This window comes from Tursiops truncatus, chromosome 4 (assembly GCF_011762595.2).
Source record: "Tursiops truncatus isolate mTurTru1 chromosome 4, mTurTru1.mat.Y, whole genome shotgun sequence".
NCBI classification, from domain to species: domain Eukaryota; kingdom Metazoa; phylum Chordata; class Mammalia; order Artiodactyla; family Delphinidae; genus Tursiops; species Tursiops truncatus.
In genome coordinates this window covers 65,875,647-65,901,999 of record NC_047037.1, presented here as the reverse complement: position 1 = coordinate 65,901,999, position 26,353 = coordinate 65,875,647, and the positions used below count along the sequence as shown (strand labels likewise).

At 40.5% G+C, this 26,353-nt stretch overlaps 1 long non-coding RNA gene across 1 annotated transcript; it reads right to left on the bottom strand.

The window, feature by feature from the left end:
• Positions 1 to 3,680: 3,680 nt before the first annotated feature.
• Positions 3,681 to 25,025, bottom strand: LOC141278472 (uncharacterized). Its single transcript, XR_012331229.1, has 3 exons — positions 24,677 to 25,025; positions 7,900 to 7,982; positions 3,681 to 3,774 (listed from the first exon to the last, which is right to left on the bottom strand). It is a non-coding gene; the product is annotated as an uncharacterized lncRNA (long non-coding RNA).
• Between the last annotated feature and the right edge of the window lie 1,328 nt (positions 25,026 to 26,353).

Here is a 26,353-nt window from a genome sequence, read left to right as displayed (position 1 = left end):
AGAAGCTATTTAAAACTCGACATTCTCTTCCTTACTTAGCCTGAGAGTGTCTAACATCTGTGAATTGTGAAATTCACAAATATGCCGGCCTGAGCCCCAGCCAATTCAAACAGCTTGTTCTACAAAATGGGAAATTTGAGGGAAGGTCATTTTACTAATTAATTATAGATTTGTTAATTGGAGTTAAAGTGTTTGGCTTTATTCCCTGCTATTAGCAAATACAGATGACCGGAGTATATAGAGTTCTTAAATTAAAAATACTCAATTTCCTTTGAGCATGGCCAAGTTCCATCAAGTGCCTGGCCTTTCCCATTTATAAAATGAGAGGTGAAATAATGGTCCCTAATGCAGTGCTTCTCAAATGTTGATGCACCTGCGAGTCACCTGGAAACTTTGCTAATGCAGATTCCAGTTCAGTAGGTCTGGGGTGAGGCCTGAGACTCTGCATTTCTCACACGCTCCCAGCTGCTGCTGGTGCTGCTGGTCCTTGCATCACACTTTGAGTAGCAAGACCTAGTGCTCTTTTCAGGCTTTTTATATACTTTTATATACTTCTAGGAAATAAGCAGCGTTCTTCCAAATATTTTAACTTACCAACAGAGGCTCTAGGCTCCCACAGAAATTATTAATTTGCAAATATTCTTAGTACGCTTTTTTTTTAATTTTTTTATTCCTGCAGCACGCGGGCCTCTCACAGTTGTGGCCTCTCCCGTTGCGGAGCACAGGCTCCGGACGCGCAGGCTCAGCGGCCATGGCTCACGGGCCCAGCCGTTCCTAGGCATGTGGGATCTTCCCGGACCGGGGCACGAACCCGTGTCCCCTGCATCAGCAGGTGGACTCTCAACCACTGTGCCACCAGGGAAGCCCTAGTATGCTTTTAATTTCAAAAGTTTTATAGCCTAATTTATAAAAAAGACCATTTAAAATGTATGCCCTGACATCAATAGCTGTTATTTTTAAAAATCCTAAAATTATTAGGTAAGAGGGACAGATACTAAATGGTAAAAAATTATGTAAATAATTATGAAACATATTGGTTCCTACTGCATTGTGAAAATAAATGCAGAGAGCCACCCTGACCAAGGGCAAAAGGCAAACTCTCCAGAATTCAACAGCACACCCATGGCACACAACCATCCAGAACCTGGGAAAATAAGTGACAATTATACTATAATTACCATAATTGCCACTTACATTTATATTACAACCCTCTTCACCCAGGGGGGCTCAGGTCACTATACAAATGCATAAATTATTTCTTTGCTGTGCAAGTTAGATGCTTTTCCAACACCTTAAGTCTTTTAGGTAGAGATTGTAATAGAATAAGTTACGCATGAGGCTGGGAGAAGGTGATTGCCTTTCTGACCATGACCTACATCTTTGAATTATGTTGTTGGTGAAGATTTTTGATTTGTAGGAAGAGGAGGAGAAAGTAAAGAGCTTAGGGAAACAGTAACATTGAGGGCCTGGAACTCTGGACACAATGTAAGATAAAAGTACACTTTTTCCTTTCAGCGCCTAGCAGCCAAGTATGTGCACTTTGCTAAACTCAGGTATTCAAAACACAAACCCTTCTCATTTATATCCATGTGAATTACTTCTTAACTGCTCTCCTTTATGCACTCTATCCACTGGGTGACATACTTTTCTGTTTTGTCCCCCACCTTGGACCATATTTTGTCTTCCATCCAGAATGTTTTTAAACCCCATGTGCATATATCTCACAAATACTTCAAAGAACAGGAAGCCTTTCTCATCCCTCTAGGTAAAGGGAGCTACGCTACCTCTAATGTCTTAAATCATGATATTTTCACTTGTGAAAGGGCACCTGCTACTTTCTTCCTGGATTTGAGCTATTTTTGCATAAGACCCATCTCCTGTACTGGACCGTGAACAACTTGAGGGTGGGTTTGCTATGATTCATCTCTGTATCTCCAGGGACTAGCAAAATACGGTCTAGTGGACAAATAACATGTTTATATCTTTGCAAAAACACATCTAGGGGCTTCCCTGGTGGCGCAGTGGTTGAGAGTCCGCCTGCCGATGCAGGCGACGAGGGTTCGTGCCCGGTCCGGGAATATCCCACATGCCGCGGGGCGGCTGGGCCCGTGAGCCATGGCCGCTGAGCCTGCGCGTCCGGAGCCTGTGCTCCACAACGGGAGAGGCCACGGCGGTGAGAGGCCCGCGTACCACAAAAAAAAAAAAAAAAAAAAAAAACACACATCTAATAATTATTATAAGTGGTTAAAAAAGTACTTCCTAGATAGCTAGTGGGAAGCAGCCCGCATGGCACAGGGATATCGGCTCAGTGCTTTGTGACCGCCTGGAGGGGTGGGATAGGGAGGGTGGGAGGGAGGGAGACGCAAGAGTGAAGAGATATGGGAACATATGTATATGTATAGCTGATTCACTTTGTTATAAAGCAGAAACTAACACACCATTGTAAAGCAATTATACCCCAATAAAGTTGTTAAAAAAAAAAAGTACTTCCATGAAACACTTGACTTTTTAGAATCAACTTTATTGAGGTATAATTTACATACAATAAAATTCACTAATTCTACCATTCCATTTGAGGAATTTTGACATAGTATATACCATATAGTCTTTACCACAAACAAGACATAGAATATTTCATTATCCCCCAAATCCCCTCATTTCCATTACCTTAAAAACTCCCCTTTGTGGTTAATCCTTCTTCACCACTGACCCTAAACGATCACTCTCCTGTTTTTTTTGTCATTATGTATCAGACGTATGTTTTCTAGAACAACATTATCCCATCGACCTTTCTGTGATGAAGGGAATAGTCGACATTTGCACTGTCTGACATGGTAGCCACTAACCACATACGGCTAATGTGACTGAGAAACTGCATTTTAATTTTTATTTAATTTTAATCAACTTGTATTTAAAAAGCCACATGTGGCTAGTGGCTACCATGCTGGACTTCACAATGCTAGAATGTCACATAAACGGAGGCACATGGCATGCATTCTGTGCCTAGTAGGTTCTTTCATTCAACATATTGCTTTTGAGATACATCCATATAGTTATGTATGTCAGTAACTGGTTCTTTTTTATGGCTGTTGAACATGTGGATTGCTCTTTTTTTTTTTTTTTTTCATTATTAAGAACAAATTCTGGTCTCATATCCTCAATTATGGCCCAAAGCAGAAGTCCAATAGACTTTTTAAGAGCTCAATAATGACTCATTCCATTGAGTCCCTTAATGATGTGGAGTAGTTCATTCCTTCCAAGGCTGCTGTAGCTCTAGAGAAGGCAGCAGATGTAGAGAGAAACTGACTAACCTGGGTTTGGTTTGGGCTCTGGTCCCAACTTCCTCCCTGACTTTAGGCAAGCAGCCTACTGTCTTTGGGCCTTACATTCTTGATCTTTAAGAGGAAGGATGTACCAGTGAGGATTCTTTTGTTATTAGCAATGAAAACTAACTCCTGCTAAGTAAAACTAAAAATATAAAAATAGATTAAAATATGAAAATTCACAGACTGGAAGAGAAAGTTGAAAAACAAGATTTGGGAAAAGGCTGGAACCAGAATAGCTTCAGAGATCTAAGTAACAGGAACGAATAGAGTCATTTCATAGTGCCACCATAGCAATAAGTCAGACCCAACAGGTTTCTGTTTTTTGTTTTTTAAACTTGAGTCACTTACCTTAAGATTCAAATTCTCAGAAGGAAGATGCCATGTTAGGCCAGGAGAAATCCGAATGCCTTGATTGATAGCCCTACCAAGACTGGAGCAAAGAGAGTTTCTGAAAGAAAATAGAGGTTCTATTAAGCGAGGACAGGGCAATAGGTTCAGGGCAACAGAAAACAACAGATGCCACCGCGAGGGGCTTAAAGTGGATGATCTCTCACATTCCTTAGAGCTCTGGCTGTCTGTGGCTGTGTGACTGGAGAAGCTGAATTTCTTGTCAGGGTAACTGGACCTCAGGTCCTCTCTTCTCCAAGTCATCCTGACCTGCCCTTCTTTTATAATATGGGGATGAGGGGAGAACTTTCTAGCATAAGAGGTGGCCGAGTAAATTCATCGAGTGTCACCCAAATCAAAGGGACTGAAGAGTTTGATGGTTTTTAGTTTTAAAACACTTTTCTGGACATAACTTCAGTTCAACTCCACAATCTCTGTTTCATAGAAGTAGAAACCAGGCTCTGTTTTGGGGGGGAATCCTACCAACCCTCCCAGCTTTATGCTCTATTAATCTAATATTTGCTGAAGTAGGACATCTAGTAGGAGTAAAGCTGGGCCAAGAATTCAAGTGTCCTGGATTAGGGTCAAATGCTTTTTGATATCAATGAAAAAGCAAGTGCATTGCAAGCTTAGCCATGTACTTCTTCTAATTTGACCTCCACCTTCTTACAGGTCACCGGAATTCATCAAATAGAATGAAAGTGCATAAAGCTTATGTCTCAGAGTCTACTGAGAAGAAAGAAGATGCTTTAGAGAAGTGTCTGAGGAAAGGGACACTTCTCTAATCAGAGGGCATGCAAGGAAACACAGAGGCCAATTGGGGAAGGAGGAGGTTGGCAGTGTCCCTAACAGACAAACCCGATACCCTCCAAGTCACACCCAGTGTTCCAGAGCAATGTGGGTGGGCTTCTTTTCCAGACATCCCTGAACAGCTGTATGGGGGCTGCTCCTGACTCCCACCCCTCCTTTGCTCAGTGCCCACGTGAGAGAGAGATAAATAAGGAGACACAGGAAGTCCTTATTTGGCATTTGGCATTTTTTTTTCCTGAACCATTTGTCAGATGCAGATACGGTGCACCTTGACTCTAAGTGTCTTGGTGCATATTTTCTAAAATGAGACAATCTCTTATATGATCACAGTTCAGTTAGAAAATGAAGAAATTAACATTGATAAAATGCGATTACTTTCTCTACATACCTTATTCAGATTTTGCCAACTGTCCCAATGACGTTTTTTTATAGCAACAGAAAATTCTGGATCCTACGTTGCATTCCATTGTTCTGTTTCTTCAGTCTTTAGTAATCAGGAACAGTTCCTCAGTCATTGTGCTTCATGACAGATTTTTTTTTTTAACTGAAGTATAGTTGATTTACAATGTTGTGTATAGCAAAGTGTATGGCAAAGTGATTCAGTTATATATATATATACATATATATGAAGAAGAATATATATTTTCATATTCTTTTCCATTATAGTTTATTACAGGAGATTGAATATAGTTCCCTGTGCTACACAGTAGGACCTTGTTCTTTTTTTTTAAATAAATGTATTTATTTTTTCGTTTATTTATTTATTTATTTTAGGCTTCATTGGGTCTTCATTGACGCGCACGGACTTTCTCTAGTTGCCGGGAGCAGGGGATACTCTTTGCTGTGGTGCGTGGGCTTCTCATTGCAGTGGCTTCCCTTGTTGGGAAGCATGGGCTCTAGGCACACGGACTTCAGTAGTTGTGGCACGCGGGCTCAGTAGTTGTGGCGCACGGGCTTAGCTGCTCCGCAGTATGTAGGATCTTCCTGAACCGGAGATTGAAACCGTGTCCCCTGCTTTGGCAGGTAGATTCTTAACCACTGCACCACCAGGGAAGTCCCAGGACCTTGTTCTTTATCCATCCTATATAGAATAATTTGCATCTGCTAATCCCAAACCCCCAATCCAACCCTCTCTTGCCTCCCACCCTTCCCTGGAAAACGCAAGTCTTAACGGCATGACAGATATTTTTGAAGCATGCAAACCAGTTATTTTGTAGAATGTAACTTAGTTTTGGTTTGACTGATGTTTCCTCATGATTAGATTGAGTTCTCTACTTTTGGCAGAAACACCTGTGATACTGTGATATTGTGTACATCTCAGTGCATCATATCAGGAATTGCTCCGTTTTTAAAGCCCATTGAAGGGTTTTCTCCAAGCCTCATTTCAGGCACAGATTTACTGTGAACCTAAGAAAGTTTGACTGTCAAGACCTCTTACTTACATAGATAGTCCCCTCTAAGGTTCTAGGAAATATCTTAGTAATATGTATACATGGCCATTATGTTTCTGTAAAATATACAAATGTGAGATATTTTAAATACAGTCTTCTAATATTACCATCTCTTTCTACTCCAATTTCCCCTTCATCACCATTCGTCTCACATAGAGTGGTGATAGAGAGGCCGTGGGATTTCTAAGATCCAGGAAAGGGCAAGTTGAATAGAGGATACTTTTAGTTTGGGTTGGGGTAATACATTAATGTGGTCTGTAGCTGTGTTTGTGTAGAGTTAAAGTATTGCTACTCATCCTGGTATAGGAATGGCTTCCAAGTATATACTCCTCCTGCCCATGACACTAGGCATGGTGTCACTGAAGACCCAGGCTGGAGGACACATCACAATATGCGTGTCCCCAACAATGGCTGCCACGGAAAATGTGTGACTAGTGGAGGAGAGTTGGAACTGCACAGAGACTGAAACTTCTCTGTGGAAAGTTTTCCTCCTTTTATCAGGCATACAAACTTGTAAGCAGAGGAATCAATATCAAAGCCAGGTGTTCCCTGTCTATTGTTCAGCATATACAATTATAAATGCCCCATACATTATTTGGTCTTTTATGATGAGAGTTGCATTAAATAGTATTTATCCTTATACTGTGTGTGTTTGTAGGAACACAAATGTCTGTCAGTGATGTAAACAGCAAGTGTGTCTGTTAATTCTTATATTGGGGCTGCAGAAGATAAGGCTGAATATATGATGTTAAGATTCTGTCCAACCCTGAGAGTCCATGACTATAAACTTGTAGCCTCAGGAGTTCCCTGGTGGTCCAGTGGTCAGGACTTGGTGCTTTCACTGCCCTGCAGTGGCCCAGGTTTAATCCTTGGTCGAGGAACTAAACTCCCACAAGCCTCGTGGCTTGTAGGCTACATTTACAGAGAGTTCATCTATCTATCGTCTATCTATCTATCTATCTATCTATCTATCTACCTATCTATCTATCTATCCATCTACACGAAATCACTTTGTTCCAGAGTGATTTGAGGTGGCTTATAAAATACACAGAAGGAGATTTAAAAATACATATGCAGGGCTTCCCTGGTGGCGCAGTGGTTGAGAGTCTGCCTGCCGATGCAGGGGACACGGGTTCGTGCCCTGGTCCGGGAAGATCCCGCATGCCGCGGAGCGGCTGGGCCCGTGAGCCATGGCCGCTGAGCCTGCGCGTCTGGAGCCTGTGCTCCGCAACGGGAGATGGCACCACAGTGAGAGGCCCGCGTACTGCAAAAAAAAATAAAAATTTAAAAAATTAAAAAAAAATACGTATGCAGGGTAACCAGGGGCTGAGAGGAGGAAATGAGTTGTTGTTTAATGGGTACAGTTTCAGTTTTGCAAGATGAAAAAGTTCAGGAGAGTCATTGCACAACAATGTGAACTGTACACTTAAAAATGGCTTTGCTGGTAAATTTTATGTTATGTGGTTTTTACCACAATGAAAAAGTTTAAAAAATTAAATACGTAGGTAAATGATAAAATCAATAACCAGTATAAACATCAAGAGAAAGAAAAATAGGAGGAAACCAAGGACAATATTTGCCCACAAAATGTATTACATGATGTTCTACACTTGTGCGAAAGGGCCATTTATTTTTCTGTGAACTTCTAAGCAACCAATTACTTATATGAATTTTTTTTTATCCACAATAATTGCTTAGGCTCTTGTTACACACAGCACATCATAGGTACAAAATATATATTTGTTAAAAGAATGAGGGGAAAAGATAATATGTAAAATAAATTGACCTTCAGCTTCTAGACTCTGAATCTAATGCATTTGTTTGATTGCTTATTACAAATAAATGAGAAGGGATGATATTGTAATGAGACCTGAATTTCTAGTGGTTTCCAGTATAATTCTCTCGCAAGACTCTATGGTACTTACTCACTGATTTGATGTTTGATTAATAGCTTCAACGTGCATATTCCTTAAAGTCTTCCTCTGTGTGCCTGTCAGCATCCTGGGAGCTGTGGGCATAAAGGAGATCAATAAGATCCAGTCTCTGGCCTCCAGTAGAGTTGAGAACGATCTTCTTTGCCTTTTTGCATCTTAAGCTTCACAGATGAAAAAACAAAAGACTTTTGCAGAGCTGTGTCCCTGAGTTGCCGATGACCAACTTGCTCGCTGAGGTATGTGGTGCCTGATTAAATTGATGAGCTAAGAATATGTTTACTAGAATTCATGAAACGTGTGTAGGTGGGAGAGGATAGAATGTAGCATTCTTATTTACTTTCCTGAGGTTTGAGCCCAAGGGAGACAGCTGTGGCTGAACCTTCCCTCAGACACGCATTCAAAAATGTGTGCCTTATTTTTTGAATCCTGATTATCAGGAAGCCACAAAAGCCATCCTTTGTGGAAGGAAGAGGAGTGGGTGTGGGCCAAGAAAAAAAAGATCCGATCTGTATATACTAGTGACAACCAAAAACTATGGTGTGATGATTTCCTAAACGACCGGCTGCTTTTCTGGTACGTAGCTTTGTGAGATATACTGTTTTCCAATGGAGCACAGCTCCCAACAGAGGAACTAGGAGACATTTAATAAATGCTTTTTTAAAAAAATAAGCTATACTCAAAGTTAAAAAGGAATTTAGTGATCATTTGCTTCGAAAAACACCCCAGCAAATGACTTAAAAATAACAAGCATGTGTATAGTGATTTAAATTTTACAGAACACTTTCATAGAAGGTATCTCATCAGTCTCCCAAAAGTCATGTAGATGTATTAATACTAGGACAAGAGGTGTCATTTCCTCCATTGTATGCATGAGGAAGCTAAGACTCAGGCAGCTTAAGAAACAAACTCCTAGTCACACAATCACATAAACATCAGTGGCAGTGGACCCAGCTTCACTTACTCCCAGACATGAGTCCATTTACTCAATAAAATAACACGAATTAAATGCCTATGGTATGCCTTGTATTGTGCAGGACTCTGGGAAAATAAAGGTAACTATAAACTGTATCTTCTTTCCTTACAGCACCTCTACAAACCCAAAATTTTTATAGTGTTTGGCATTTATTAAATATCTCATGTCCATTATCTATTAATAGATAGCCAATACAAACTCTAGGAATTAGTCAAGTTAGGTCTTATTATCTCTAGATAGTTAGTGACTCTGCATTCATCACTCAGCCAGGTAGTGGTAGAATCATGATTGAAACTCAGGTAAACCTGTTTGCCTGAAAATATCACCAAACTTTTGACAGCCCGCTCCCCTGCCGAAAGATCCAGAATGCATTGTGTATATTTTTATGTCTTGGAGGGCTATGCACGGTCTCCAGCACATGTCTTTTGGTGACTTTTTCCTGGGCCAGTCAGCCTGTGATAACATAAGCACCACAAATGCCAACTCCTAAAGGAAGGCTTGAGTTCATGACGAGCACCCACATTTGGGCTGGGAGTCAAGAATGTTAACGCTGCTTATTTTGAAATCTGGGTTGTACACACTGTTTAAGCATGTGGGAGTGGATGCACTGATCAGATGCTTCTGTGGGATGGAAGTGATTCTCAGGGTATCCTTACAGGGGAATCCACATGGGATGACCCTTGAATGGGTCTTGTTTACAGAAACATCTCTGTGCCAAGTTTCTTAGGAGTAAATTTAAAGCACAACCTTGCAGGAATAACATCAGTCTGAAAACACAACTACTCTTGGCTGCCTTTGGGTAGGTAACATATTGTTCTGCTACTCAGCCACTGATCCATTTAGACCATCTGGATCCCTACTCAGTATCACTTATGTTATACTTCTGAAGAGAGTAAATAATTTTCCCCATGGGCCTGAATGATCATTTTTGTTAGAATAATGATTGTGAGACATATATTTTCAAAGTAAAAATCATCTTTCTTTTTCAGATTGTGAGATCCTCATAAAGAGAAATATGTGGAGAGAGGAAAGAGAGAGAGAGCCACAAGATATAGTGATGATATTTATACAGAGACACATGTATGTCTATATGTATAATATACAGATATATGTGTATGTTTACAAATATATATGTTTACAAATATTACCTATAATATGTGTGTGTGTGTATATATATATATATACACATATGTTTACATATATATATACAGGAAAGAGAGAGAGAGGAAAGAGGGAGAGAGCCACAAGATATAGTGATGATATTTATACAGAGATATATGTATGTCTATATGTATAATATACAGATATATGTGTACGTGTATATTTACAAATATATATGTTTACAAATATTACCTATAATATGTGTATATACTTATATATACACACATACATTTATATATATATCTAATATATTTCTAATAAATATATATTTATGTATATACACAATAATTATAGACAGAGAGAGTATTTATTAGACTACATTCTCCTCTAACTTGCTTATTTTCCTCCTAATAATCAAGACAAAATATCAAGGCAAAATTATTTAAAAAGTAAATTTTAAAAGCCCTTTAATAGAAGAAATAAAACAATGTAGGCAATGTATTCTCATGGTGTGGAAAGATTTATATGGACCCTATCACAAAGGCAAAACAAGGAAAGGAAGTTAATAAACTCTTAACAGTTATTATTTCTGAGTGGATGGGGTTATGGAGTGAAGAAAATATTTTCTTGCTGATACCTTTTTGTAGTTTTCAAATTTTGTACAGTGAAAATACTACATTTTGATACTCAAAAGAATAAAATAAAACCCCATCATTAATAACCATCAAAAATACCTTCCTGAAGAATTTGTCTCTGGAAGGTGTGCACAATAAGAGGGTGACACAAATTATGCCAGGATGAATGGGTGTCAAAGAATGAGTCTCAATTTCCTGATGGATTTGTTTCTATGTGGAGAATTTCTACTAAGAAATGGGAAATAAATGCTCACCCTGATTTGAAATATGCTTAGAAGTGTGGCATTCGAGGTTGAACGGAACTCAGAGAGTTTACGTGGGTTGGCGGATGAGGGTGGAATGGTGTGGCCCAGGGTCACCAAGTCAGGGTGCAGTGTTTCGCAATGAGTTCTGTCCATTGCCAACCACTGGCTCAAGAGGGGAAAAAAAAGGATTTTATGAGACATTTGTGATACGAATGTGGCGGCCAAGGAAATACACAGCTCAGCTCTTCTAATGTGGAACACATCACTGACTGACAGCCACAGCTGGTGCCCCTTCCATCCTTATTGCTTTCTCACTGAGGCCATTGTACATCCAGGCTCCTCCCAGCCAAGCACTGAACCTAGTGGGGCTACCAAACCAGGACCATTCTGGCAACACATGGGACACCTCCAATGTGATTTTGCGTCAATAATACCTCATTGGGCTGACTAAACTTTGGTCTGAAACTCTTTCTGCTGAATTCTCCTAATTTTCTCCTCTTCTTGGTTTTTCAGAGAGAGTTTTTATCACCCTCTGACATAACCCCCCTTATTCTGATTTCTTCTTCTTTATCCTCCAAAGACATTCTTCCTAGTACATCTTTTGCACATCTGATTCCATCTTGGGGTCTGTTTCTCAGAGAACACAAAGTGATACAAGCGGTCCTGAGAGTGGTCCAAGAATGCAGATAGAAGTTGAATATTTAGGACTGACTCATTCTGTACATGTCAAGCAAACAGAATGGCATCCAGAGCTATGTGGAGTCTGGATTGTTTCTGCTCCAAGATGGAGGCCCAATTGCTATAGATTTCACCAATGTTGACCTGGGAAAATACCCACTGTAGGGGCAGACTTGCAGCTTCTAAGACTCAGGCTTTTAGGAAGACAAGGGAAAACAGTTCCTACAAGGAAGTAGAGTTGTATGATTACTGCTCGGTTGTATTGACACTCTGCAGAGGGATATTGAGAAACAAAGGGCTCTTAACAGGCAGTTAAAGGCTAAGTAAGTAAGAGTCAGATTGCCTCTTTGATATCTTACAAAGACCTGAGGGCCTCTTTGCAAAAATAAACAAGCTAAGCAACAGACTGAGCTCCTGATCAAGTCACAGAGCTCAAGAGACATTTGAACGGTCAGCCAAGGCTGGTTGGAAATACCTGAGACCCTGAAATATGGACTGGGGACATTAAGTGGATGCCTCTGATAAGCTGGTTCTGTAGGCTTTTTGGTCTTAGTTGAGGCTGTTATAACAAAGTACCACCGACTGGATGGTTTATAAACAACATAAATTTATTTCTCACAATTCTAGAGGCTGGAAGTTTGAGATCAGGGTCCCAGCATGGTCGTGGAAGGGCCCTCTTCTGGATTACAGACTTCTTCTTGTGTCCTCACATGGTGGAAGGGACTACGGAGCTCAGTGGGGTCTTTTTTATAAGAGCATTAATTGCATTCATGAGTATTCCAGGCACATGACCTAATCACCTCCCAAAGGCCCCACTTCCTAATACTATCACACTGGGCAGTAGGATTTCAACATATGAATTTTGAGGGGACAGAAATATTCTGACCGTAGCATTCCCCTAAACCCTCAGAGCTTGTAGAATGGACTACCCTTTCCTAGTAAGAACTTCCTTCATATTGGAAGTGGCTACAGAGGTGTTTCCTATAAAAGCAGTAAATATTCCACATCAGGAATGATTTTACCTTCTCTCTTGGCTGCAAGGACCCTAAATACAGTTAAAGCACAGCACAGCATAACCCAGCTGGTCATAATAAGGGAAAAAATTAATTATATACCAAAGGAGTTACCAGAATTATCTAGCTTGTACCAACAAAAGTCAGGGAAATATCCCTGGGATTGGGTTTTGAGAATTCTTGATTGAGGGGGCTGGAATATAAGACTACATGAGAAAGAGTTCATTGACCTAGGTGTACTTTCTCATGACATGGGATTTAAAACCTTGGTAAGAACCATCGTGGATGGGGCAAGATCACTGCTGGAGTGGTTCTTATAACTCTGGAAAAAGTGATGAACAATGATGAGTAAAGAGGAATTGCTTGAGTTTTTCTAGCAGATGGTGGGAAGGAATAAAGAGTCTAAGGGAGGTAGACATGCTAGAAGGATATATTCTGAGGAGCCAGAAGATTCCCAGGGGAAATATCTTAGATGGGCCAAGAAGACACACAATCCTCCAAGGCCATGAGAAATATGCTAGGGAAAAGAGTAGCCACATCACTAAGAAGTTCAGTGCTGGCTCTCCTCTGCAACCCAAGGCTGCTTGTGGGAGAGATGCTCACAGAGTTGGGCTCAATGATATTCATGGCAATGATGTCCATTTACCACCAGGTAATAGAGTCCAGATAGTGGCACTTAGCTGCCAGATTCCAGGAGATCATAAGTACCATAATGACCAGACATGTTAGAGGTGCGGCCAAGGGGGTTTGGCCTGCAGGAAGTTTGTGGAGATGGTCATGGCCAACCTAGGGGAAAAATAAATGGACAGGAAAAATAAATTTAAGCCAACCAGGGTTCTGCTTAAATCTACAGCCAGAGAAAAGCAAGATGGGGGAGTGGGAGGCTAAAGGTGGTCATCCAACACAAAGTCACAGTCTCTTGCTTGATTTGTGGACCTGAGTCAATTTTTAGATATAGAATCCTTTGACTGAAGAGTTGGATGGATTCCTGGGAAAAAGTAACCTCTAATGCTATGGCAAGTATATGCCATGGCAATGCCTTTAGGTTCCCCTTAAGAAACCTAGAGCCAGGGCCGGCCTCAAGGGTGTGCTCTGTATTTAGAAGGGTTCCTAACTTGGTTTAATGCTGTATTGTCACCCTCTTGAAATTTTTAATAATTTTAAACAAGTGGCCCCACATTTTCATTAGTAGTGGACCTTGCAAATTATATAGCCAGTCTTGCTTACAGCTATTGACCTGAGTACACGAAATCTGAGTTGACATTGATACCCAGAGACCTTAAGTTAGTCATGGTACCCTGTTGAAGTGGGAGCTCACGTGATCAGGTCATATATGGAATTCTGGTTCCAATCCACCAGACAATGAGTCCACTGTGTCTGGAGACCCACCCAGTGGTCATTTATCCAGTCATCAAGTAATTGGAATTAATATACTTGACTGAGTAATGCCCACATTGGGTTTTTGGCCTGCGGAGTAAGAGCTATCAGAGTGGGAAAGTTCAAGTGAACACCTCTGAAACTGCCCTCTACTTCACTTGGCCAAAGAGTATATAAAAAGTAATATCACATTCCAAGAAGGATGGTGACTAATGATCTCATTAAATAGTGTAAGGAATGGAACAGGGGTGGAGGGAGTATCCTGATCATATCTCTGTTTAGGTTCTCAATGTGTGCAGAACTCAGATGGGTCCTGCAGACTAAGCCTAGACTCTTGAAAGCTCAATCAAGTAATAGCTCTGATTGCAAAGCTATGCCAGAGGTGATATCTCTGCTAGAGCAGGTTAACAAGCTCTCGGGTATAGGAGCTGTAGCTATTGATTTGGTAAATGCATTCTTGCCTATTCTGGTTATAAAGGAAGAAAATAAACAGGTCATATTCACATGGGACATGCAACAATATTCATCTATAGTTTTGCCTCAGGGCTATGTTAACTCTCCTGCTCTTTGTCGTATTGTAGAATGAAGGTATCTGGACTGCCTGGTCAACCCACAGAACATTACACTGATGCTTTATATCAATAACATCATGCTGCTCAGGCAGGACGAATAAGAGATAGCCTTGCTGGAAGCCTTGATAAGGCACATGCTCCAGGGCATGGGGGAGAAACCCTACAAAGATTCAGAATCCTGATAATTCGGTGAAGTCTTTAGGGATCCAGTGGTCAGGAGTTTGTCAAAATATGCCTTCTAAAAAAAAACAAAATGCTGCACGTTGCATCCCCTACCATAAAGAAGGAAGCAAGGGAGGCTGATAGCACTTTCTGGGTTCTGGAGGAAACATATCCCATGCCTAGGAATAGTGCTCAGGCCCAGGTATTGGGTGACACTGAAGACTTCAGGTGTCTGGTGGAAAAATATGCAGCATGAAACTTATGGCAAGCCCCGAAGAGAGAATCACAATGCAAACCCTAATATTCTGGAGTAAGTTTACACGACCCACGGTAGATAAAATAATACGCCTTTTGGTAAAAGAGCTCCTGGTTTTTACCAGGTCTCGAGAGCCATAGAATACTTGACCGTGGGGTACTCAATGGCCATGTATCTATAACTTCGCATCATCAGCTGGGTGATTTCCATTCTTCTAAATCATAAAGTCAGCCTGGAATCAGTCAAACAAAAGATGAAAATGGTACACCCATATTGGGCCTGAGCAGGACCAGAACTAGGTCAGAGCCATGAGAAGGTACCTAAGATACACCTGTCAGCTATAGCAGTTGCACCAGAAAGCCTCCTCAACTTTGCACCTAAGACTAGCTGAAGGAGGTGGAAGAGCCTGTCGATGCCCTCTAGCCACAGACCGCACAGTTCTGTAGCTGAACACGTAGGACTTATTGTTATAGCAAGGAAGAAGTTACACCATGGGGTTCATTGGACATCTCAGTAAGAGTGTTAGAAAGAAATGACTCTAGAATTTGGGTTTGTGTTAGCCTATTTGGGGGAGTGTTCAAGGGATTGGGAGTTTGCTATGTACTGGATGCTGTCAGGAGGTGGGACAATCCTATGAATGGGTATCTTGATAAATCTTATCTATAAGACAGGATGAATGAAGTGAAGCTGAAGCTATACTTGGGCAAAGAAGCCACACAATCATATCGGCTGTGATAAGGGGCTGTGTGGTCATTTTTGTGGTTTGACCAATGTTCATCTTTTTTACAGTGTTTATAAGTGATTACAGACTGGTCTTACTTTTGTCTTGACCCATCATAGTCATGGGGAGGCCTTGTCTAACACTGATACTTTGTGACATTGTGTTGGTGTTTAATAGGAGGACAGCAAGGCGTAGATATGAGTTCCAGGCCGGCTTCTAGCAATACCGAGGTTTGGCTGATGGTGCCCAACCAGTTCCTGGCAGGAACTGCTTTCCTCTTCCTCAAGATAAAACATGATTTATGAACTGGGTAAGTGGATGAAGGCCAAAAATGGACAAGTGGCTGCTTCCAGCACATTTGAAGTTGGCTTTGAAAGCCACTAGGGAGGAGAAATGTTACCAAAGAGTGGAGTTGTGACTAGTAAACCTGGTCACCCACTTTGTGAGGAAGAAAGAAGAAATGACCTGAAGTAATAAAATAAACAGATGTAAAAAAATGTCTGGGCAGTGAGCAATGGCCTGACTCTCTTGTTAGGGGACTGGAAAGAAAAGAGCAGGAAGACAGGAGGCAAGGAGGTCTAGCACAGGGGCACGGACATATGGATTTGGGCACAACGTGTGAAGATTTTTGTGTCACGTGCTAACTTCCACCAGAACTCAGGAAAGGCGACCAAACAAGTAAACAAATAAAATTATGTAAATGTGACAAGTACCATTAAAGGAACCAGTGAAGAGACTGAATTATGAATAATGGGAGGGAGAGGCAGTAGCAGTGATAAGAACTACTTTGGATTACATAGGTGGGAATGGTCTTTCTGAAGAACCGGTGTTTAAGCTGAGATCTGGGGAGCAAGGAGTGAGTCATGCGAAGTGGAAGGAAGAGCACGCCAGGTGGAGGGAACAGCATACATAGGACTTTGAGGTGGGAAAGAGGTTGGACTATTTAAGCGATTGAAAGAAGACAGTGCAACCAGACCAGGGCGAACAACAGGCAGATGGCACAAGTGGAGAGTGAGATATACAGAAGCCAAATCATACCAAGCCAGGAAAGGAGTCTGGGTCTTATTCTAAGAAGTAACGAAACAGTTTTGAAAGGCTTCACATAGAGATGTGATCTGATCCAGTGAAAGTTTTTAAAAAGATGACTCCTGCCTGTGGATAATGGACTGGAGGTGGGGAAAGAGGGGGATGGGAAGATTAGTTAGGAAGGTATTGCAATCATGTGAATTAATACCAATCCAAATCAAGACAGGCTTTCACCTGAATGGGTTACATGGGTTACATTGTCTATCCTTGAGTGGAAAGTAGCTGTGTAGGTGGATGACACAGCCTCCCTCTTACAGCTGACAGTGCAGTGTCTGATGTTCTGACCAACTCCGTTCCCAGTTTACATGTGATATGTTATTTTATACATATGGTTCAGCAGAATCAGTACAGATTTAATGTTAAGAGCTTACCTGCTGCTAGATGACGGAAGAGTAAGACGCGGAGATCACCTTCCTCCCCACAGATACACCAGAAATACATCTACACGTGGAACAACTCCTATAGAACAACTACTGAACGCTGGCAGAAGACCTCAGACCTCCCAAAAGGCAAGAAATCCCCCAAGTACCTGGGTAGGGCAAAAGCAAAAAGAATAAACAGAGACAAAAGAATAGGGATGGGACCTGCACCAGTGGGAGGGAGCTGTGAAGGAGGAAAGGTTTCCAGACAATAGGAAGCCCCTTCGCGGGCAAAGACTGCGGGTGGCGGAGGGGGAAAGCTTCGGGGCCGCAGAGGAGAGCGCAGCCACAGGGGTGCGGGGGGGCAAAGCGGAGAGATTCCCGCACAGAGGATCAGGGCCGACCGGCCCGCACCAGCCTGAGAGGCTTGTCTGCACACCCGCCGGGGCGGGCGGGGCTGGGAGTTGAGGTTCGGGCTTCGGTCGGAGCACCGGGAGAGGACTGGGGTTGGCGGCGTGAACACAGCCTGCAGGGGGTTAGTGCGCCACGGCTAGCCGGGAGGGAGTCCGGGAAAAGTCTGGACCTGCCGAAGAGGTTTTTTCTTACCTCTTTGTTTCCTGGTGCGCGAGGAGAGGGGATTAAGAGTGCTGCTTAAAGGAGCTCCAGAGACGGGCGCGAGCCGCGGCTAAAAGCGCGGACCCCAGAGACGGGCATGAGATGCTAAGGCTCCTGCTGCCGCCACCAAGAAGCCTGTGTGCGAGCACAGGTCACTCTCCACACCCCCATTCCGGGGAGCCTGTGCAGCCCGCCACTGCCAGGGTCCCGGGATCCAGGAACAACTTCCCCGGGAGAACGCACGGCGCGCCTCAGGCTGGTGCAACGTCACGCCGGCCTCTGCCTACGCAGGCCCGCCCCGCACTCCGTGCCCCTCCCTCCCCCGCCCCTGCCTGAGTGAGCCAGAGCCCCCGAATCAGCGGCTCCTTTAACCCCGTCCTGTCTGAGCAAAGAACAGACGCCCTCCGGTGACCTACACGCAGAGGCGGGGCCAAATCCAAAGCCGAGCCCCTGGGAGTTGTGAGAACAAAGAAGAGAAAGGGAAATCTCTCCCAGCAGCCTCAGAAGCAGCGGATTAAAGCTCCACAATCAACTTGATGTACCCTGCATCTGTGGAATACATGAATAGACAACGAATCATCCCAAATTAAGGAGGTGGATTTTGAGAGCAAGATTTATGATTTTTTTCCCCTTTTCCTCTTTTTGTGAGTGTGTATGTGTATGCTTCTGTGTGAGATTTTGTCTGTATAGCTTTACTTCCACCATTTGTCCTAGGGTCCTATCCCTCCTTTTTTTTGTTTTGTTTTCTAAATTTTTTTCTCTTAATAATTATTTTTTTATTTTAATAACTTTATTATATTTTATCTTACTTTATTTTATTTTACTTTATCTCCTTTTTTTTTCCTTCTGTCCCTGCTTCCTTCCTTCCTCCCTCCCTCCCTCCTTCCTTTCTTTCTTTCTCTCTTTCTACTTCTACTAATTCTTTCTTTCTACTTTTTCTCCCTTTTATTCTGAGCCGTGTGGATGAAAGGCTCTTGGTGCAGCAGCGAGGAGTCAGTGCTGTGCCTCTGAGGAGGGAGAGCCAACTTCAGGACACTGGTCCACAAGAGACCTCCCAGCTCCACATAATATCAAATGGCGAAAATCTCCCAGAGATCTCCATCTCAACACCAGTACCCAGCTTCACTCAACGACCAGCAAGCTACAGTGCTGGACATCCTATGCCAAACAACTAGCAAGACAGGAACACAACCCCACCCATTAGCAGAGAGGCTGCCTAAAATCATAATAAGTCCACAGACACCCCAAAACACACCACCAGACTTGGACCTGCCCACCAGAAAGACAAGATCCAGCCTCATCCACCAGAACACAGGCACTAGTCCCCTCCACCAAGAAGCCTACACAACCCACTGAACCAACCTTAGCCACTGGGGACAGACACCAAAAACAACGGGAACTACGAACCTGCAGCCTGCAAAAAGGAGACCCCAAACACAGTAAGATAAGCAAAATGAGAAGACAGAAAAACACACAGCAGATGAAGGAGCAAGATAAAAACCCACCAGACCTAACAAATGAAGAGGAAATAGGCAGTCTACCCAAAAAAGAATTCAGAATAATGATAGTAAAGATGATCCAAAATCTTGGAAATAGAATAGACAAAATGCAAGAAACATTTAACAAGGACCTAGAAGAACTAAAGATGAAACAAACAACGATGAACAACACAATAAATGAAATTAAAAATACTCTAGATGGGATCAATAGCAGAATAACTGAGGCAGAAGAACGGATAAGTGACCTGGAAGACAAAATAGTGGAAATAACTACTGCAGAGCAGAATAAAGGAAAAAGAATGAAAAGAACTGAGTACAGTCTCAGAGACCTCTGGGACAACATCAAACGCACCAACATTCGAATTATAGGGGTTCCAGAAGAAGAAGAGAAAAAGAAAGGGACTGAGAAAATACTTGAAGAGATTATAGTTGAAAACTTCCCTAATATGGGAAAGGAAATAGTTAATCAAGTCCAGGAAGCACAGAGAATCCCATAAAGGATAAATCCAAGGAGAAATAGGCCAAGACACATATTAATCAAACTGTCAAAAATTAAATACAAAGAAAACATATTAAAAGTAGCAAGGGAAAAACAACAAATAACACACAAGGGAATCCCCCTAAGGTTAACAGCTGATCTTTCAGCAGAAACTCTGCAAGCCAGAAGGGACTGGCAAGACATATTTAAAGTGATGAAGCAGAAAAACCTGCAACCGAGAGTACTCTACCCAGCAAGGATCTCATTCAGATTTGATGGAGAAATTAAAACCTTTACAGACAAGCAAAACCTGAGAGAGTTCAGCACCACCAAACCAGCTTTACAACAAATGCTGAAGGAACCTCTCTAGGCAGGAAACACAAGAGAAAGAAAACACCTACAATAACAAACCCAAAACAATTAAAATGGGAATAGGAACATACATATCAATAATTACCTTAAGTGTAAATAGACTAAATGCTCCCACCAAAAGACAAAGATTGGCTGAATGGATACAAAAACAAGACCCATATATTTGCTGTCTAAAAGAGACCCACTTCAGACCTAGAGACACATACAGACTGAAAGTGAGGGGATGGAAAAAGATATTTCATGCAAATGGAAACCAAAAGAAAGCTGGAGTAGCAATTCTCATATCAGACAAAATAGACTTTAAAATAAAGACTATTAGAAGAGACAAAGAAGGACACTACATAATGATCAAGGGATCAATCCAAGAAGATATAACAATTGTAAATATTTATGCACCCAACATAGGAGCACCTCAATACATAAGGCAAATGCTAACAGCCATAAAAGGGGAAATCAACAGTAGCACATTCGTAGTAGGGGACTTTAACACCCCACTTTCACCAATGGACAGATCATCCAAAATGTAAATAAATAAGGAAACACAAGCTATAAATGATACATTAAACAAGATGGACTTAATTGATATTTATAGGACATTCCATCCAAAAACAACAGAATACACATTTTTCTCAAGTGCTTATGGAACATTCTCCAGGATAGATCATATCTTGGGTCACAAATCAAGCTTTGGTAAATTTAAGAAAATTGAAATGGTATCAAGTATCTTTTCCGACCGCAATGCTATGAGACTAGATATCAATTACAGGAAAGATCTGTAAAAAATACCAACACATGGAGGCTAAACAATACACTAGTTAATAACGAAGTGATCACTAAAGAAATCAAAGAGGAAATAAAAATATACCTAGAAACAAATGACAATGGAGACACGATGACCCAAAATCCATGGGATGCAGCAAAAGCAGTTCTAAGAGGGAAGTTTATAGCAATACAATCCTACCTTAAGAAACAGGAAACATCTTGAATAAACAACATAACCTTGCACCTAAAGCAATTAGAGAAAGAACAAAAAAATCCCCAAAGTTAGGAGAAGGAAAGAAATCATAAAAATCAGATCAGAAATAAATGAAAAAGAAATGAGGGAAACGATAGCAAAGATCAATAAAACTAAAAGCTGGTTCTTTGAGAAGATAAACAAAATTGATAAACCATTAGCCAGACTCATCAAGAAAAAAAGGGAGAAGACTCAAATCAATAGAATTAGAAATGAAAAAGGAGAAGTAACAACTGACACTGCAGAAATACAAAAGATCATGAGAGATTACTACAAGCAACTCTATGCCAATAAAATGGACAACGTGGAAGAAACAGACAAATTCTTAGAAATGCACAACCTGCAAAGACTGAATCAGGAAGAAATAGAAAATATGAACAGATCAATCACAAGCACTGAAATTGAAACTGTGATTAAAAATCTTCCAACAAACAAAAGCCCAGGACCAGATGGCTTCACAGGCAAATTCTATCAAACATTTAGAGAAGAGCTAACACATATCATTCTCAAACTCTTCCAAAATATAGCAGAACGAGGAATACTCCCAAACTCCTTCTACGAGGCCACCATCACTCTGATACTGAAACCAGACAAGGATGTGACAAAGAAAGAAAACTACAGGCCAATATCACTGATGAACATAGATGCAAAAATCCTCAACAAAATACTAGCAAACAGAATCCAACAGCACATTAAACGGATCATACACCATGATCAAGTGGGGTTTATTCCAGGAATGCAAGGATTCTTCAATATATGCAAATCAATCAATGTGATACACCGTAATAACAAATTGAAGGAGAAAAACCATATGATCATCTCAGTAGATGCAGAGAAAGCTTTCGACAAAATTCAACACCCATTTATGATAAAAACTCTGCAGAAAGTAGGCATAGAGGGAACTTTCCTCAACATAATAAAGGCCATATGTGACAAACCCACAGCCAACATCGTCCTCAAGGGTGAAAAACTGAAAGCATTTCCACTTAGATCAGGAACAAGACAAGGTTGACCACTCTCACCACTCTTATTCAACATACTTTTGGAAGTTTTATCCACAGCAATCAGAGAAGAAAAGGAAATAAAAGGAATCCAAATCAGAAGTAAAGAAGAAGTAAACCTGTCACTGTTTGCAGATGACATGATACTATACATAGAGAATCCTAAAGATGCCACCAGAAAACTACTAGAGCTAATCAATGAATTTGGTAAAGTAGCAGGATACAAAATTAATGCACAGAAATCTCTGGCATTCCTATACACTAATGATGAAAAATCTGAAAGTGAAATCAAGAAAACACTCCCATTTACCATTGCAACAAAAAGAATAAAAAATCTAGGAATAAACCTACCTAAGGAGACAAAAGACCTGTATGCAGAAAATTATAAGACACTGATGAAAGAAATTAAAGTTGATACAAATAGATGGAGAGATATACCCTGTTCTTGGATTGGAAGAATCAACATTGTGATAATGACTATACTACCCAAAGCAATCCTCAGATTCAATGCAATCCCTATGAAACTAGCACTGGCATTTTTTCACAGAACTAGAACAAAAAATTTCACAATTTGTATGGAAACACAAAAGACCCCGAATAGCCAAAGCAATCTTGTGAACGAAAAACGGAGCTGGAGGAATCAGGCTCCCTGACTTCAGACTATACTACAAAGCTACAGTAATCAAGGCAGTATGGTACTGGCACAAAAACAGAAATATAGATCAATGGAACAGGATAGAAAGCCCAGAGATAAACCCACGCACATATGGTCACCTTATCTTTGATAAAGGAGGCAGGAATGTACAGTGGAGAAAGGACAGCCTCTTCAATAAGTGGTGCTGGGAAAACTGGACAGCTACATGTAAAAGTATGAGATTAGATCACTCCCTAACACCATACACAAAAATAAGCTCAAAATGGATTAAAGACCTAAATGTAAGGCCAGAAACTATCAAACTCTTAGAGGAAAACATAGGCAGAACACTCTATGACGTAAATCACAGCAAGATCCTTTTTGACCCACCTCCTACAGAAATGGAAATAAAAACAAAAATAAACAAATGGGACCTAATGAAACTTCAAAGCTTTTGCACAGCAAAGGAAACCATAAACAAGACCAAAAGACAACCCTCAGAATGGGAGAAAATATTTGCAAATGAAGCAACTGACAAAGGATTAATCTCCAAAATTTATAAGCAGCTCATGCATCTCAATAACAAAAAACCAAACAACCCAATCCAAAAATGGGTTGAAGACCGAAATAGATATTTCTCCAAAGAAGATATACAGACTGCCAACAAACACATGAAAGAATGCTCAACATCATTAATAATTAGAGAAGTGCAAATCAAAACTACTATGAGATATCATCTCACACCAGTCAGAATGGTCATCATCAAAAAATCTAGAAACAATAAATGCTGGAGAGGGTGTGGAGAAAAGGGAAGCCTCTTGCCCTGCTGGTGGGAATGTAAATTGATACAGCCACTGTGGAGAACAGTATGGAGGTTCCTTAAAATACTACAAATAGAACTACCATATGACCCAGCAATCCCACTACTGGGCATATACCCTGAGAAAACCATAATTCAAAAACAGTCATGTACCAAAATGTTCATTGCAGCTCTATTTACAGTAGCCCAGAGATGGAAACAACCTAAGTGTCCATCATTGGATGAATGAATAAAGAAGATGTGGCACATATATACAATGGAATATTACTCAGCCATAAAAAGAAACGAAATTGAGCTATTTGTAATGAGGTGGATAGGCATAGAGTCTGTCATACAGAATGAAGTAAGTCAGAAAGAGAAAGAAAAATACTGTATGCTAACACATATGTATGGAATTTAAGGGAAAAAAAAGTCATGAAGAACCTAGGGGTAAGACAGGAATAAAGACACAGACCTACTAGAGAATGGACTTGAGGATATGGGGAGGGGAAAGGGTAAGCTGTGACAAAGCGAGAGAGAGGCATGGACATATACTACCATACTACCATACACTACCAAACATAAGGTAGATAGCTAGTGGGAAGCAGGCGCATAGCACAGGGAGATCAGCTCGGTGCTTTGTGACCGCCTGGAGGGGTGGGATAGGGAGGGTGGGAGGGAGGGAGACGCAAGAGGGAAGAGATATGAGAACATATGTATATGTATAACTGATTCACTTTGTTATAAAGCAGAAACTAACACACCATTGTAAAGGAATTATACTCTAATAAAGATGTAAAAAAAAATAATAATAATTCCTCAGGTAGTTTGTCTGAACTCTGAAAGGATAGTATAGCTCTCAAAATCTCAGCAGAGGGGAAAAAAATTACCTCACAGCTGCAGTTATTATGCCTTTATAAAAATACTTTCTGAAAAAAAAAGTGTAGTGAGAATACTCATTGATGTTTAAAACCAGTTACTATTGAGAACTTACAAGATCTTTTTCATGGAGCACATTCACTTCATAAATGGATATTGAAACCTAAAAAAGAAGTCTTCAATATATAAATATTTCTCTCATGAATATATGCAAATAAGAAAGTTTGTCAAAATTGCTAATATTGAACATGCTTCAACTACTGACTTACTTTAAACAAGAATCTTATAAATTACTCACATGCATTAAATGGAAAGAATGACACAACAATGAGAAGATATTCCTCCGTGGGTTCCTCATAACTTCTTGGAAATTAGCAAAATGCAAGCTTCATTTATTTATCCAAATTTTTCCACGTCTATATGCTCACGAAGGACACTATTCTGTGAGGCATTTACCCTGCCCACAAAGAGACCTCTTGTATCATGGTGTTTGGCCACAGCTTCAGAAAGAATGAAAATATGTAAATGGAAAAAGAAAGAAAGAAAGAAAGAGTTTACTTGCTGTACCTTTCAAACATCCCCCGGCCCCATATCTTGTCTTTTGAAAGCCGACTTCTATAGTCAATTGCAGATTAAATGTCCTACACATGAGCTTCTACCCCTAGACCCATATTGAAATAAATAAGAAAACCAAAATCATGAAGGAATTAAATCTCTGTGTGTACATATATCTGTATACAAAGAATTGTTTACAAGGGTCTGGATGCAGTTCAAAAGAAAAGGAGTAAGTTCCCACTTAGCTTTGTTGAGTCTGCGAGGTTGCCTGGGTGCTAGCCATACAGGGCAACACTTTCCCAAAGAACACAGAATCTTCAAGAACATCTGCCAACCTTGAGCTTAGTCAATTTGATTGCTCTTCGAAAAAAACATCAATGAGAGATAACATAACCACTTCATTGAAAGCATTGTAATTCAATTCTTATTTACTCTCTGTTAATGGTGTCAACTCATTGAATATTACTGTTTTCCAATAGAAAAAAGGAGAAGCATTCACTTAGATAAACTGGGCTCACAAATCTGTTCTATGCTTCATGAAACTCACTTGTCATTCAAATATAGAAAGAATTTTAAAAAGAGAATTAAGATTTATACTAAAATGATTTCTCATTTGTAGTTTATGAGTATTTTTCATCAGAAATCTGCCCTTAATGATTACTAATTCAGAAAATATAAAAATGCAATGATACAATCAGGCTGGTGGTATCTCAACTAGATAATATGAGAAGGACAAAGAAAAAAATCATCATATAAAACTACAGCATTTTTTTCCTGAGTCCTAAGATTGAAACCAGTTGTACCCATTCATAAAGTCCATAACTGATGTTTCAAATGTTGGGGGAAAGACTATTGTATATTACTGAGAGACTGGAAGTTTGTGACGTTTTTAAAATGTACCCTTTTGATTTTAATATTGAAGTGCTGTGAATGCGGGTTTCTTTGGAAAGATATTAAAATAATTATAATCCTGACAGAATAATCAGGGCTTAGTGTTTGGGTAACAAATTATGGCATTGCTGATTGGAGCTCTAGCTTCAAGGTGAAAAAAGATAGGATAAATACCTTCAGGGACAATTTATGTAAATAACTGATAATATATATAAACCACATTCTGCCTTAAATTTGTTTGAAAATGAGGTACAAAATGAACCAAGGCAAGCTGAATAAACAGCCCAAGAAAGTAAAATATATAAAATTTTTTACATCACCTGCACTCTGGAATTTTGACCTGTCATGATCTCACACCTTAATCATTGCCTGTCTCCTTGTGTTTCTGACTATGAAAGACATATGGCCTCAGTAACCCTGGCTTATCACGTGCCCAAGAATTTAGCCCATGAGCTGAAGGATGAATCACAAGGAAATTCATTTCTAGAAATCTGATCACAGATGAGCTGGTAAGATGAGAATTAATGAA